Below are 17,264 nucleotides of genomic sequence, written 5' to 3' on the forward strand. Positions count from 1 at the left end.
AAAAAGCTTATACTCAGGGGAAACTTAAGAACAACAACGGAAGTTGCCCCTGCGCCTCATCACCGAAGCCGGCTGTTCCTTCGCGTGGCGCAAAAAGTGACTTACTACAAGCATTTTGAGCGCGACACGAGTCGTTTCCGTGATTTCTCACACTTAATCTGCCTTAATTCCTGCGGCGACTGCAAAAAGACTAGGTGTGAAAAAAAAAAGACAATGTTACGCATTAAGCGCAATCTCGTTTCAAAAAGCGTGCGCGCTTTGAAATCCGGGTCCGTCGCGTCGGCGCACAGATACATGACATGAGCTATTGCCGTTCGTAACTTGCACGCGAGTATAGTACAAGTACATCTTGTTTTCAAGCCATAGAAAGTTGCCTTTTCGAAACCAAGTTTGGGAGTTCCCCTTGCCAGTTATTCCCTTATAACTGTTATGGATTATATGAACCGTTTCTAAATGGTTCGCATACCAGGCGTGAACCTGATTCTCGAAATGGACTCAGATTTAGCTTGAATGAACCCGCGAGACAGCCTTGTGGGAGACTTCCTGTCTCCGGTGTAAGAACGAGAGTGGGTCACTGAAATAACGATTTGGGAAAGAGCTCATCAAAGTGACTTTCCCACGCCATCAGTACCATCTGACAAGGGTGCATACGGAACGACGTTTAGCGATTAGCACTTCTCTGCTATGGACAACAGGTTGCCTTAATGCGCTCACTTGAAATGAATTGAAGGTGTAAGCCAATGCTTTAGACGCGTTGCGCCTGTCGAATAGTTATCCTCTACGATGTACCATTACACAACCTCCCACGTCCATCTATCTGGCAACACAGTAAAGTGGGTGCGGCCCACCAAGTCTTTCCTACTCCTTTGAGAGTGCCAGAAGCCCGTGCTCTCTAATAATAGAATTGAACGTATGCTTGGATACAAAATATAAAAAAAACCTGCCTGTCTATGGTATACGTGCGTCACTGAATTTTCATCCTTATCGTAATCATTATCATGAGACGGTCCTCGCTACGCTGGAGATCGAATATTTATTGCTGATATGATAAACCTACTCCTCATAGAGACTCTACAGTATATTGGATGCTTAGACAATAGATAAGAATGGCCCCAAAGGTGAACAATGGGAGACATACATGCAAGCAGTGGATTCATGAGAAGAGCGAGCGTGGGTCCGTACATACATGCGTACGTCACTACTCGTCGTCATCGCCCCCAGAACCTTCAGCCTTGACCAAGATTGCTCGAGACGATAATAAGTTCTGACGTGTGTACCGTGAAAGGTACGACTAAGGTACGACGGGCGAGATAGAAGTCATGAGAAGCATCAAGAGCGGTGACGACCGACCCCGGCAGCCAGCTGATAGCGAACTCCGCGTCGTTCAGCTACATTGCCGGGACGAGGTGTAATCAAAAGCGCGTCCTTTGAACTGCACTAGTTTCCCCCACCCCTTGCCGCGAAATTCCGCAAGTCTCGTTCAACGCCTTTCCTTGTGTGTACATACATACGACATTACTTCCTTCTCATTATACCGGAGTCACACGTGGCGTGCCTGGAGGATGTAGCAAGAGGTCGAGTAAGTACCTCGCTGACTCCCGGAAACCCCTGAAGGTCAACAAACGTGGTCGGAATATTCAAAATAAAAGTGCAAAAGGGAGAATAACACGCGCGTGAAAATGACGGCGTGTGGTAATATTCTGCCGTAGTGGGCAATTGACGCCTCTCACCAGCTTCCGCGTTCTTGGTTTGTTTAGTTTTTGCGTTAACGTTAATTATATGTACACGTGCGGCTTACGTGCTAAGCCGAAAACACGTGGACTTCCTATTTTGCTAAATGATAGTTCAAAGTAAAGATATACGCGTGCAGCAGTGGTTGTTTTGTTGCGGCTTCTCGAGGACGGGAGCCCAAGACGTCAGCGGGAGCTCTCCTCCAGACCTTGTGCGGGATAAACACTCTGACACTGGTTCCGAACAGGTGGCCTATAGCAGTGAAAAATATTTACGAAAGGTTCTGGGCACTGCGGACATTTTGAGGCATTTTATTTAAATTACAAAATTACGCGAGGAGTTACTCGAGGCAGCGTTTCGAGCCACACCATAGGAAAAGGAAGCTGTAAAATTGCCACATTACAAGTTACCTTTTTTGGTTTTTTGTTTGTTTGTTTTTTACTTAATGTTGCTTAACTGTGTTGACATTTGTCGTGATTACTTGACAGTTTTTAAACTCTGAAGCCTCCATACGATATTGTCACGTTGAGGCTGCGAGTATCTGTTATAAATAAAAATTAAATTACGTGAGGAACGGCTTTTTGGCACAAATATTTGAATGTACATTTCTGATGTAGAAATATCGCTAGATGTTTCACACGGGCAGGGCCATGTACACTCGAGAGTGTGCGGAGAGTTTGTCCAAGAAGCAGCATCGCGAGTGTGAGGCAAAACATGTACCTTGTTGGGCGAACATGTACTGTTATGAGCAATATGAAAGGGAACAGAGGAACGCGTGGCAAACAGCCTCGAAACAGACTCGGAGCGATACGCGGTTGGCGCTGTGAATATCAAAGGGGGAAAGGAGGGCGTTCGTCCACTAACTGTTGGCACTCCCACCCCGCTGGCATTTCTACAAAGCAGCAGCTTACGTAATTTCGTCGATAATATGGTATCGTCCGACAGCCGATAAGACGCACGTCGGGAATGGGAACAGTTGTTAGAACAGCGTTCCCCTTTCCATTTTGTTTCCGACGGCGGCCGCTGCGTATCACTCATATCTGGGTCTGAGGGTGTTTTTTATGGGTTCATGTGTTCCCTTTCATGTTGCTCATAATAGTACACAGTTCTTTTGTCATGCTCTTCATTACACCGTAGTGCATACGCAAGGTAAGACAGAAGAGAACGCTAGAATGAAAACTTCATAGCGTGCAAAAGTAATAGTAGAGGGGATGAAATTTCTTTTACCCCGACGGTTTCGGGTAATGAAGGAACGCACGGCGTACTTACATTAACAGGCCTCTTTCCGTAGCGAATGTAACTTTCAAGTAGTTTTCTTTTTGGCTGCTTATTTTAATAAACAACGTATAATGAGCTTTCTTGCTTGTTTCGCAACGCTTTTGATATCAATGCACTTACTCCGGCCTGCTGCCTGTGTTTCGGAAATGGGAAAGTGTACTCACGAGCTTCGACCTCAACTCAAACTCAAATCATCTTTTTCAACCTCCCCTCAACCTCAACAGTTTCGGGTAGGCAAACTCATCTCCGCAATCGTCGCCATACATCGCTCTATCGCAGCGTCACCCTACAATGATCAACGGCGAATTATTTCGAGAATATTGTAGCTGTTGCGAATACAGGAGAACCGCCACAGGATCCCCTGCACCGTGCTTGACAAACGTGCTTGCCTCGATGCACAACACGTGACTTTTTGACGGCATGTCGGGCGCGCTTTGCGTTGTTTATCTCTTGTCTCCCGTACGCACTAGCGTCATATACTGGTTTGCTTGGAACACCCCTTTAATTCTATTGAGCAACTCCAAATACAGCTAAGCTGTTCAGCCTCAGTGGCGTAGGGTAGAGTCGCGTGCTTTGACGCCAATGGCCTGGGTTTGAGCCTCACCAGCTCAATTGTTTCCTGTACGAAAGCAAAAACGGCCCACTGAGCAAAAAAGCCGGCTTTGGCGTCCGAGTCCGGAACAGCTAAACGGTTCCTAGACGACGTGTTTTTGTAGCGTTCCATATTGCGAGCTTAAACTCGGCAGTAGCAAAACATGGCCTTCCTAGCTAGTGCACAGGAAATGAAGTAAAGGAGCAGAAGAACGCAGACAAACTAGCAAACAGACAAACAGCGAAATCTCCCATCTTCGTCGGCCTTTTCAATACATGGCGGCGGGAACGCGTGGACGAGTAGCCAGGCAACGCTTTATAAGACGGAACGAAGCTTTTTGAAAGTGTGAGGCAGAATAGGATCGCAAAGCAAAGCGTCTCAAGCGGCAAGGGGACGGATCCCTTCAAGAACGCAAAGCGTAAGAAATACGTCTCAGGGGTTCCGATCGACATTTTTGCTTTCGCATTCCTAACACATAAGGAAGGCTTACGTCTCCTTTGGTTTGTTACAGAAAATTTCTCGGACTAACTGGGGCATTTAAAGGCGGGAAGATGAGCGAATTGGTTACTTGGTACTGAAGGTCGATTGTTAGCGTTCGAACACAGGACGAAAGAGAGACAGGGCACTGGACGCTACCGTTTGTGCCGTGAATTCCTATCCGGCGCCCGGTCTTTCAGCATTATTATTTGGGACATCGTAGGGCTGAGCCAGAAGACGAGGGGGGAATGTAAACAGTTGAATAACGGGTGCATCCTCTGCTTTCGAAGTAATAAGGTAAAATTAAAGCTTAGGGTGGAATTTTCGATTTACAAAGCAATAGCACAGAATGGAGGGATTAATATTTTAGTACTAATGGAAGGGTATCCGTGGTTGTCGTAAAGCTGAAAGTAAAATGCATTTTAAATGGCAATACACGTCCACGCACCAATAGCTAGCAGCGTGGATGAGAGAGGGAAAGCTTTAATGAAAAATTGAAGAGGTCAGCCCCACTAACGGTATACCTTGCTACTTCAGATGGGGGCTAACAAAGTAAGATGAAAGGGCGAAAAAAAATAAAAGAGGCGAGGGTGCAAGAGTGCTACATCACAACACACCTTGCTACGGATGAGGTCGCGGACAGTTGCTACGAGAATGTCAATCTATAGTCGTGAATCATGAAAAACTCAATTTACGATACTAGCTGGCGACTTAGTGCGAAAAGTGGGCAAAAACAGGCAGGTGAGCATGCAATAGAAAACTTTGAATTTGGTAGTCGGAACACACGAGGAGAATTGCACCGGTCGAATTTGCCACAAGAAAAAACTTTAAAATAATAAATACATTTTTCCGTAAGTGAGAAAACCCAAAATGGAGATGGAAAAGCCCCGGGGAAAGCTAAAAGTGAAATTGACTTTATTCGAACTGCCATGACAGGCCCCAGTGACTATCCACAATACATTGCTGCTAAGTAACGTCAAGCACAGTGATCACAGAATGGTGAAGGGCCTGAATAACGTTGTATCTGAGAAGGGAAAGGGCAAAACTAATAAAAAGAAAGAAACCCAAATTGCAGCCGTGCGAGACGCTTCAGAGCAGATTCAGAACAGATTAGCGCTTCAGAACAGATAGCATTGATGTACTGAATGGCAGCCTGGCGATGATTACAGTCATCGTTGGCTGCGGGAGGGGGAAAACGTATGCATGAAACAGATAAACTATCTCATGAAACAATTAGGTCCTTATTGAAAAACGCCACACTATGAGCGCAGCAACCGCGCCGGAATAAATAGAATTGGCTGAGTTAACAGATAATTCCACGGTGGTGGCGATTGTTTTGTTGGATGAGGAGGTGTTAGCCTGGCAATATGTTCCGGTAATTTCCCCGCCCGAGTGCCACCTAACGAGTCAATATTATGGTCACCTCACCATGAGTCCGTCAGTTCTGTCTCCTAGAGGAAGCTAAGCAGAAGGCGCGACACCTCCCAGCGCATCGTCCAATGTCCCCTTGGGAAGAAGACGATGTGGTCCAGGGTGATGTTTGAGGCTGTCAACTTTTGCATCACTGAGAGCATAGCCGTCCGTTCTACAGCATGATCTGGGCAGTGCACAGTATATAGTGGTGTACATCCCCAAGCACTTCATATGACAAACACAGACGTGATCGCACGAGGCCCACTTTGAATAACCAAGCTGCCGTCTCAGCTGAGCCCGTTCGGATGCGTCACAGCAAAGTGGCCTCCGATCTTGTAAATCCATTTGTGATGCAACGCTGATGATAGGGATCTCCCAAGGACTTTAAATGGTCGACTACTGCCCACCTGAAGTCGTTCCAGGGATCGGCGAAGTTTGACAGTCGGCGCAAATGACAGCGCATTCCGTGCCATCCGATCAGCGACCTTATTGCCCTTGAAGCCAACATAGGATGGAATCCATTGGAACTTTACATGGAAACCCTTGCTGCTGAGCTCTTCCACAAACCGTAAGGAACGCTGACCGGCCCTTTTCGTGGGTATGTCCCGCTGCAAAAGTTGTATTGTTGCTTTCGAATCTGTCAGAATTACAACTTCCTGCGGCTTATATGACTTAAGTTTTTTCAAAGCAGCCGCTATGGCAATGCACGCGGATTCGGTGGAGGACACCACATGATCCAGGCATGCAGCCCAGGAAACCTGGGCATCAGGAATGACATACACCGCTGCACTATAGTCCCTCTGTGCTGATTGACTGAGCCATCCGTAAAAATTTGCAGGGGGTTGGGGTAAGTGTTCTCCAGGTGTTCAAGGATTAAAAAACTGCCTGCTTCCACTTGCGTGTTTCTCTTGACTCGTATGTGAGGAACATGTAGCTGACACTGGAGGCTCTCATAAGACCATGGCGGCATTGAGGTCTGAGTTTTTTTTTTGCCCCTGGCCACTGATGGCACAAAATTCTCTGAGTGTTGTTATCTGAGTTTTAAAAGCAGTGTGCGCGTGAGAGGCCGACTTTCTGCGAGCTCGCCTCATTATTGCTCTTCCACAAGAGCAAAACTGCTGACATTCTACCGTGCAACATGACAAAAGCTGGGACGCTTAATAAAGAAAGGAAAGTTTGAAATCCACCAAAAAAACCAAGCCCTTGGCTCTGACACCATATGTGCGTCAGGGTATGTTAAAGGGGATGTAACGAGCAACGTGCGTACTAGTGGAGAAGTTGTGTACCCACATGATCGTTTCTGACGACATTCCAATATGCCGCCCTCTAGAGAATAGGTTCCGAACATAATGGCACGCGAAGTTACAAGAGCATGTACGTACGTACGTACGTACGTATGTATGTATGTATGTATGTATGTATGTATGTATGTATGTATGTATGTATGTATGTATGTATGTATGTATGTATGTATGTGTGCATGTATGTATGTATGCATGTATGTATGCATGTATGTATGTATGTATGTATGTATGTTTGTATGAGTGTATGTATGTATGTATGTGTGCATGTATGTATGTATGTATGTGTGCATGTATGTATGTATGCATGTATGTATGTGTGTATGTGTGCATGTATGCATGTATGTATGTATGTATGTATGTGTGTATGTATGCACGTAATGTACGTACGTATGCACGTATGTTTGTATACACGTAAGCATGCATGTACGTGTGCATGTATGTATGTATGCACGTATGTATGTACGCACGAATGTATAGATGTACGTATGTACGTATGTATCTGTATGTGTGTATGCATGTACATATGTGTGTATGTGTGTATGTTTGCACATATGTGTGTATGTATGTGTGTATGTACGTATGTATGCACGCATGTCCGCATGTATGTATGTGTCTATGTGTGTGTATGTCTGTATGTATGTATGTATGTATGTATGCACATATGTAAGTATGTATGCATGTTGTGTATGTATGTATGCACGTATGTATGTATGCCCGTATGTATGTATGCACGTATATACAATAGAAAGGTGCCAAGCGTTTGCACTTCACATGCAGTGATTGTTCCCTCGCGGGGCATAAGGGGGGCAAAACAATAATACAGACAATAAGCAGATAACAATACAGACATTCTGACATGTAAGGAATGTGAAGACTCACAGGCATGTAATGTTTTTGCGCAGTGAAGGCCTCTGCAGTTGACAACCCGAAAAGGCCTCTAAATTCCTTCCATTCCGTGATCCCGTTCACGGTTGACTGCGAATGCGACGGCTCTATCCCTTTTATTTTTTTCTTTTGATGTCCAAGTTACGAGGAGAAGCAAGAGCCTGGAGTTCTCCGCTCACAGGAAGCCGACGCACACCGGTCGCCACCTTCAGTTTAATTCGACCCATCCCGTCAACCACAAAGCCTCAGTTGTGTCCACTTTATTCGACAGAATGGGAGCCAATTGTTCTTCGAATATTCCCGCAAAGAGAGGAGAGTCGGATAATTGCGGACCACGGAAAAAGGTATTCTAAAAGATTCATCCGTTGCGTAGTCCGCCTCACAAAGCAAGAGAGGGCGACGAACTCCCAAAGGGTATCGACCGTCGGACCTTTGAAACGCCGGTGCTGGTTCCGTGCGTCTCAAGAGCTAACGAGGTGCCAGACTGCCTATTTAGAAGTAAAGGGGTGCAAATCGTTTGTAAGCCTTCGACGTCGATAGGCTACCCCTAATCCCCCGCCCTTAAAGACCGTGCGACAATGGGCAAAGCGCCCGGAGTGGTGTGCCGCAATCCGAGCGCGGAGTACCTCTCGTCAATATTGGTTAATCTAAAAGTCTCCCCCGAGGATTAGGCAGCGCACAAACGACGTCAGCACACAGAAGAACGCACCGCTGTCGCCGGACAATGTATGTACGTATGTATGAATGCAAGTATATATATATATATATATATATATATATATAGTATAAGTAAAGAGTCGGATACACAGCAAGAACAATAACAAACAATGTTTACTTACGTAGCGGCAACGGGACTTGCCTTCATCAGAGTAAAGTTACATCATGTAACTTTATGTAACTTTGTTACATAAAGTTCTCCGTGAAGTTAAAGTTACATGTAAATCATGTAACTTTACGCTGATGAAGGCAAGTCCCGTTGCCGCTACGTAAGTAAACATTGTTTGTTATTGTTCTTGCTGTGTATCCGACTCTTTACTTATACTATTTCTGCGCGCTTTGTGAGTTTATCTTTCTCTAGATTTATAAATAAATAAATAAATATATATATATATATATATATATATATATATATATATATATATATATATATATATATATATTGCGAATCAGAAAATGGCAAATGAAGGGCTCGGTGAAATAAGAAGAAACTAAGGGTTGGCAGTCAAGAAAACCTCAGAAATCAAAGGGAAGGTTGTGGTGGGTCATAGAAAAAGATGAATTTTTGGAGTCAGAAAGAAAGTGGTGAAAAAATGCCCGCCGGGTGGGATCTGAACCCACGACCTCCAGAATACCGGTCTGGTGCGATAACCACTACGCTACCGGCGGGGCTGTTTCCCCACCACTTTCTCGGGTATTTATGTTAAGGTATTTTTCGTTTCCTGCACTTGGGGGTGGTAGCCAGCGCCACTCGGACTACTCGGGGTGAAGGGGACCTTCTATTCAACACCCGCGCCGTGACTCGAGTGTCTATAGAGAGTGGTCGACCAGCGTTGAACCCTCTTAAGCTACCTTGGGCACCAAGACTGCCGGAACAGAGACCCTCGCTAAGAATTGTGGCGAATCAGAAAATGGGAAATGAGGGGCTCGGTGAAATAAGATGAAAATAAGGGTTGGCAGTCAAGAAAACCTCGGAAAGCAAAAAGGAGGTTGTGGTGGGTCATAAAAACAGATGAATTTTTTGAGCCAGAAAGAAAGTGGTGAAAGAGTGGTTAAAGAAAGTGGAAACAAAAAAACACCTTAACATAAATACCCGGGAAAGTGGTGGGGAAACAGCCCAGACGGTATCGTAGTGGTTATCGCACCAGACAGGTATTCTTGAGGTCGTGGGTTGGGATCCCACCCGGCGGGAATTTTTTCACCACTTTCTTTCTGACTCAAAAAATTAATCTGTTTCGATGACCCACCACAACCTCCCCTTTGCTTTCCGAGGTTTTCTTGACTGCCAACCCTTATTCTGCCTTAATTCACTGAGCCCCTCATTTCCCATTTTCTGATTCGCTACATGCTTAGCGAGGGCCTCTGTTCTGGCAGTATTGGTGTCCAAGGGTAGCTTAAGAGGGTTCAAAGCTTGTCGACCACTCTCGACATGTCGTAGACACTCGAGTCACGGTCCGAGGGTTAAAAAGAAGGTCCCCTTCTCCCCGAGTAGTCCAAGTGGCGCTGGCTACCACCCCCAAGTACAGGAAACAAAATACGTTAACATAAATACCCGAGAAAGGGGTGGGGAAACAGCCCCGCCGGTAGCGCAATGGTCATCGCACCAGACCGGTATTCTGGAGGTCGTGGACTCGGATCCCACCCGGCGGGCATTTTTTCACCACTTTCTTTCTGACTCAAAAAATTCCTCATCAGTTTCTATTACCTACCGCATTCACCCCTTTGCTTTTCGAGGTTTTCTTGACTGCCAATTCTTATTCTGCCTTAATTCTCCGAGCCCCTCATTTCCCATTTCTGATTCGCTACATGCATAGCGAGGGCCTCTATTCTGGCAGTCTTGGTGCCCAAGGTAGCTTAGGAGGGTTTAACGCTGGTCGACCACTCTCTACATGTCGCAGACACTCGAGTCACGGCGCGGGGGTTGAAAAGAAGGTCCCCTTCACCCCGAGTAGTCCGAGTGGCGCTGGCTACCACCCCCAAGTACAGGAAACAAAAATACCTTAACATAAATACCCGAGAAAGTGGTGGGGAAACAGCCCCGCCGGTAGCGTTTAAATAGCCGGTAGCGTTTAATATATATACGTTTAAATAGCGGTTTCATCCAAACGTTTGAAGTGCGGCAAAAAAGAATGATCATGATCTTCGCGTCACATCAGAGGACGGTCCCTGGCGGTTTTTGCATTTGCCTTGATACCTGTGCACTTTTTTCTTGTGACCCCGTAACATTCCCTGGTGTCGAAATTAACAAGCATCTAAAATTTCATGACCACGAGGCATCACTAGCAAGAAAAACCTCTTACAGCATCAGAGTTCTCATTAAAGTCCGTTGTATTTTTTTTTTTTAGTGTACGCATCCTTATCTCTTTTTACTGCGCATTCTAACACAGTTGCATAGCGCGTGGCGCAACTTCTTCAGAAACACTTACGATACTCCCGTATCTCCTTTTCATGCCATTCAAGTTCAAGTAACTGAAATAATAAATTCTAGTCACTTTTCATCTAGTGCAGTTCAATTGCTTTGGGATTATAAATTCTTGTCCGCGTCAGCACTGGTTAAATATTAGTCTACAGCGGCGTTAATGGTGGCCTCCCTCTTCTCTTAATTAATAGTGACCAATTTCCTCGTCATAACTCCACTCGGTTTTCGTTAAACAGGAACTATTTTAATTCCAATAACAACAACAACCAACGGAAAGATTTCAACTCAATGTTCAGCTATATCTTTTTGAAATACATTACCATAAAACATCCCGCCCCGTATGTACATTAAAAAAGAAATTGCGTGCATTCCTGTTGCGACCAGATTAATTTGCCCGGGTTGTATTAATTTGACTTTGTTATCACGCAGAATGTTGTTTCTTGCTTTCATTATTTGTTAAGCGATATGGTTATTGCTGATGACGTGCTTGTAATATACAGTAATTTCTGGCTTACACTACTTTGACTTTTGTTTCATTAAGCAAACTTTTTGTTGCTTTGATGTGCTCACATGTATGTAAGTTACCCATTTCTTGCTATAACTTGCGTTTCTGGTCGTTTTTGCACAACAGGAGGTCCCCCTTCTGCCGTTGACTTTGGAACCTCCTCCTTAAATCATGTACTGCATACATTTTTGCCTGATACAAACTGAAATACACACATTCAAATCGACGAATCGACCCCACCTCTGGATGTACCCACAAAAGAGAGACGCACCTGAGCAGGACACTAAACCGGCGGCTTAAAAAAAATTAGCAGTGGCTTAGCTCGGCTATGCCAGGATATACGTTGCGTGAGCTAAGGTTCAGCAATCCAATCCAATCCAATCCAACCCAGTCCAATCTAGTGCAATTCAATCCAGTCCAGTCCAGTCCGGTCCAGTCCAGTCAAGTCATTGCTCCTCGCGAATGCGCAGCATGGCTCTCCAGGAGCCACGCGAAACGGCTATCAAGCGGCTCCGGCGCAGCGTCAGACTTGGCTACTGCGCAACGGAGGCGCACAGCTGGGCACGCGCCGGCGCCAGTGCGTCTGCCGCGGCTATGACGTCACTGCGCTCCAATAAAATCCATTTTAATCCAATCCAATCCAATACAAATAAAATCCAATGCAATCCAATGCTCCTCGCGCTTGCGCAGCACGGCCCTTCAAGGTCCACGCGAAACTGCTCAACCTTGGCCAGTGTAGCTTACGCTACAAAAAGAAAAAAGGACGTGCCTTTCTGTCAATCAGCGGGAACGCTAGCCTCGCACAGCTTCGTTTGCTGCAGGCCGTCGCGACGCTTAAGCACGGGCCTTCGCCGATTACTCTGTGCTGCAGCTCAGCGCACACGTACATGGCTGCAGAAATAGCGCTGCGTTGTCGAAATTCCGATGCTACAAAGAAAAATATGACGAAGCTTGCATTAAGTCCCGCAAAGCCTGCACCATAGCGAAGCTGCAGTATTTCTTTCTACGTGAGCACTGAAGGACACATCGCCATGCATTTGAATAATATTGAAATTGTTTATTTACATGTTCTGTCGTTGCTTTGCACTGCGCTAGTAGTAGCCACCATCATATGCACCGATATCGTCTTGTTCCTAGCATGTAATGCATGCTAGGTAATACATGCTAGGACGACAGCTGGGACGCAGCGACGGCGCGTACGTCAACGACGCATGCGCGGCGTTCCTGGAGTCGCGTCGAGTTTCCGTGGAGCAGGTGTTGCGCCAGCTGTGGCGTTGTTGGTTGCTAGGCAGCGCGAGGCGCTCCTCTGGGGTATCGTCAGATTTTTTTTTTTTTTTTGCTAAAGCCATGGAGCGAGCCGGAGACGATAGGCGGTCGACGCGAGGCACGCGCTCACGAGTACCCGGTATTTTTTTTTTTTTTTGCACTTTTGACGTGTTACGCGTTACACGCCACATACTACGGCCAGCTACAACAGATCCGCTGTTAAAACAGTGCTTTGCCCGTCAGCTGTCTACGGAGTCATACGCGGCCTGATCCGTCAGCGAGCTCGTTATTTTTTCCCTGTTGACGGCACCAAGCTTTGCCTTCAACAGCGAAGCTTCTTGGAAGAACCAGGACGCTGCAATCTAATGATGGCAAGGCCAGGATGCAGCTCGAGAGGCATTTATGAAATATTAGGATGGTGTGGTCTTTCTGCGGCTTTGTTCTGTTCAGCGCTGAGGCCGACAAATTAAAGAGAAATCGAGGGTAAAGTTTAGGATGCTGAAGCGTGAAGATCAGCAAACATTCAAGCTTCCAGGTCCAAGCATACGCAGTACCACCGGACAATGAATCTGTAAACCACAGGGATTCAATAGAACTGCCATAGCTCCCTATACCAGCGTACCAATCTGGCTCCTAAAGTTAACTAAACCCAACCTTTTTTACATTCTGCTGTTGGGGGACTGGCAGCCAAGGCCAGGGCATCCCGAACTAGGGACCCCCCACCGGGCGGGTGCCCTAACAGTAGCACCAGCGCTCGTGAAGTACGCATTTAGTCTTCCTTCTTACATTCTACTACGAGACAATCGATGCACACCACGCACTTCTTGAATACGCCACATTTAGTGGCACCTCTATTCCATGCTTGAAGAGAAAATACTGTGTCTACGAATACGCCCTACTGACACTAAGCAGCCCCCAAATTGCAACTCCAGATTTAGCGTCCGCTACTGACCGAAACCCGATTACCAACTGTCAAAGAAGTCATAATCGCATCGGCCTACCACAAGCCTGCTGCCAGCGCCGACAAACATACCAATTTCAAGTTTCAAGTTTCAAGTTTCAAGTTTATTTCAGACATGTAAATTACATGGCTGAGGAGGAGGGAAAAAAAGCCGCAGCTTAGCGGCTTGACAACGCTCCCTTCCCCTGAGCTACATCGGCAACAAGGGTAGCGAACAGCAGGTAGCAAGAAGCAAAACAAGAAGCAAAACAGCAATGCAGTTTTTGGTGTAATCAAATACAGTTGAATGCTTATACATAGCTCTTGTACCATTAAAAAATATAAGAATTGAACAGAAATATATCCAGCACAAGTGGTATCAAAGACATGGCAAAGGGAATGGCAGAGGCAGGGTTAACAAGAAGACATGTGAACTACTAAACAATAGGCAACCAAAGTAATACATACACTGAAAGCATCTTATAAAAAGAAAGTTTTTATCTGTTGGTAGGACGGCAAACGATCGCAAGAATTGGGGAGACCAAATCGGTTAAGCAGAGTAGGCAGCGCATAATTTAGCGTTTGAAATCCATAATTAGTCCGTGGGCGAGGCACGTACCAGCGTTCATGGTGGCGTGTTTGATGGGAGTGCGTGTTCTTTTGTAAAATAATTGTTTCCTCAAGAAAAGACGCTCGACGTTCGGATAATGATTTATACAGTTGAAGCAAGCGGAAATCATAGAAAGACGCAAGTTTAATTATGTTATATTTTGAGTACAAGTTGTGGGAAGAAGATATACTTGGTGCGTTTGCTATTGCTTTCAATGCCCCGTTCTGTAACACCGAAAGTTTACTAATATTGGTTGCAGTGGAGCTACCCCAGATTAAATTGCAGTATCTTATATTTGACTCAAATAATGCAAAGTACAAAAGAAGCTTTGTTTTAACCGGCAGCATGTGTCGCAACTTCCTAAGTATTCCGACTGTACGAGACAGTTTAGTCTGCAGGGTCTCGAAATGAGCATCCCACAGCATAAACTCGCTAAAGTAAACGCCCAGAGATTTAACTACATTGGTTATTTGTATTTCATTAGTCCCTAGTGAGAGGGTACTTCTTAGGTCATAAGTGGTGTTTTTGGCTCTAAAGAATATGGCTTTTGTTTTGGCAGAGTTGACCAAAAGAGCATTTTTGATAGACCATGTGTGCAATTTAGCTAGGACTAAGTTGGCTTTTCCCGCTAAGCTATTTACGTCCTCTCCAGTTAAAAATAAGCTTGTATCATCCGCGTACATTACGTATTCAACTTCTTTATCTATTCGTATGACATCGTTAATATATATGTTAAAGAGTAAAGGACCTAACAAACTTCCCTGAGGAACCCCATGTTTAACAGATTTGAAGGCAGATTGAAAACTCTCAATTGAGACACACTGCACGCGATCACTGAGATAATTACAAATTAGATTGAGCATATTATTTCTGATTTCATAAGCTGAAAGTTTTAAAAGAAGAGTGCGATGATTCATTCTGTCAAATGCTTTAGAAAAGTCTACAAATATCCCTAATGTGATCAATTTGTTCTCGATGTTAGTAAGTATGAGTTCTTTTTGTCGTAGCAGTGCTAGTTCGGTAGAAGAATGTTGCCTGAATCCAAACTGTTTAGTTGTTAAAACATTGTATTTTTTAAGAAAATCGGATAGCCGTACAAAAATAATACGCTCCAAACCCTTGGAAAATACCGGCAAACTAGATATTGGCCTATAATTATTAAGGACGTCCTTAGGACCTCCTTTGTGCAGAACAACTACTCTCGCCTTCTTCATTTCGACAGGAAATACACCTGTTTCGAGAGCCAAGTTGTAAATGTAAGTTAAGATAGGGCAAATAATGTCTATGACGTAAATAACTGGTTGCATTTTGATACCGAATGCGTCTTCGCATTTAGTGATTTTCATGCGGTCGAAAGCTGACTGAACCTCCATTTCATCACACGAAGTGAGGAAAAGGGAATTCGGCACATGGTTATCTATGTAGTCGAGAGCAGTGGGGTCATGTTCACTATCAACAAGCGAAACAAAGTAATCGTTGAATTTGTCAGCTAGTTGTTTTCCAGTGATTTTTTTGTTATCAATAACCAGACTGCTGGGTACACATGAATGTTTGTTGCAGAGTAGTGTGTTTACTCTATTCTCTAGTGTGTTTACTCTAGTGTGTTTACTCTAGTAGTGTGTTTACTCTATTTCGCCTGAATACCTACACATGTACCACTTCTAAGACTGGATCAAAACTAAAAACAGGCATTTCCGAAGGTCACACTTACCTCTCTGCATTCAACTTCATCCACCTTTCCTAACCACCCAAGATCACGAGTGCTCTTTTTCTGCGTTAAAAGTACTTTTTTTTTATTTTGAGAACGTGAGTAGCGGAAGGTGAAAAAGGGAACCGATACTTTTTCTTTCTTAGAAATTACTGATTTAAGAGTGTAGCAATATAGGCTTCCTCTGCGACTTCATGTTGTTCAACTTTGTTTGAAAACTGAAAAAACCGTTTCTCTTCGTCGGACTGCGCTATTTCGCACAAAGCAACCACAGGTGTCGAATATGAGCAACGGCGGAATACCCCGTGCAAAACTTTACAATTTTTATGCAATCCAGCCTCTGCGTCAGAGCCATGAAGTACCTCCGATAAGTACTTACTAGCCCACTCTCCAATACGCTGTTATCGTGCCAGTCTCTCGGAAAGCTGGCCTTGTTAGAGTAACCGTCAGTTACTACAGTAACTGTTAATATGTTTAGTTAAACTCCGCTTACACGGAGTTGTAAAAACAAGTCCTCACTTTGTGGAGCCTGGGCGAGTCTGGTAGGGCTTCAATGTCCGCGCCCACCCGTCAACTGTCCTCTCACTCCAGTAAGCGTTTATGTTCTGGTCCGGGTGGCGTGACGCCTGCACAATGTAAAGATCCACCCTTGACTCAACGGTCCACTTACATTTTTGAGTGTGTGCGGGTTTGCGGGAAACAAAACAGCTGCGCTGTCAGTGAAAAAGTTTGAAATCGGCTGCCGCCACGGATTGGCCTTGACTCTTTTAGAGTTGATTTAAAAGCGGCAGCTGTTCTTGTGAAGGCAAGGCTATGTTCATACTACCGACGCAAAAGCCATTTAGTGATCTATGGACTTGAAAAACGGCATGTCACGCAGTTAGGTTGGCTGAGACGTGAAATGACGTCACTCGTTAAAGTTATTACGATAGTTGCGGCAACAGTCTGAACCCGGCCTAAGGCTGCAAAACATTCCTGACTGGGTATTCTTTAGACGGCTGTATAGAACATTGAACACACACACACACACACACACACACACACACACACACACACACACACACACACACACACACACACACACACACACACACACACACACACACACACACACACACACACACACACGCAGGCACACACACACATACACACTCACTCACACACACACGCACACACACGTACGCGCACACACGTACGCACGCGCACGCACAGGCACGCACGCAAGCGCACGCAAGCGCGCACACAAGTACACACACGCGCGCGCGCTTTTTTATTTATTTATTCCTAACGCGAGAGGCGAGGTATATACAGCATTAATGCGAATCCTCAAACGGAACAATAACGGCGCGTAATTCGATCATTTCTTTCCATTTACTCAATCGGTCGCTGCCAGTCGAGAGTAGCCGGACTGTTCTTATC

The 17,264-nt window shown here is 45.2% G+C and overlaps 1 long non-coding RNA gene across 1 annotated transcript in view; it reads right to left on the reverse strand.

Moving 5' to 3' along the window:
* The window catches only part of LOC144174960 (uncharacterized), a 95,448-nt gene extending 78,950 nt beyond the window's left edge, over nt 1-16,498 (reverse strand). The window contains exon 1 of the long non-coding RNA XR_013323564.1: nt 16,365-16,498. This is a non-coding gene — a long non-coding RNA (uncharacterized LOC144174960). The remainder of the gene's footprint in view (nt 1-16,364) is intronic.
* Nucleotides 16,499-17,264: the final 766 nt, after the last annotated feature.

This window comes from Haemaphysalis longicornis, unplaced genomic scaffold (genome assembly GCF_048455015.1).
Source record: "Haemaphysalis longicornis isolate Haplotype H1 unplaced genomic scaffold, Haemaphysalis longicornis Haplotype H1 scaffold_3, whole genome shotgun sequence".
NCBI classification, from domain to species: domain Eukaryota; kingdom Metazoa; phylum Arthropoda; class Arachnida; order Ixodida; family Ixodidae; genus Haemaphysalis; species Haemaphysalis longicornis.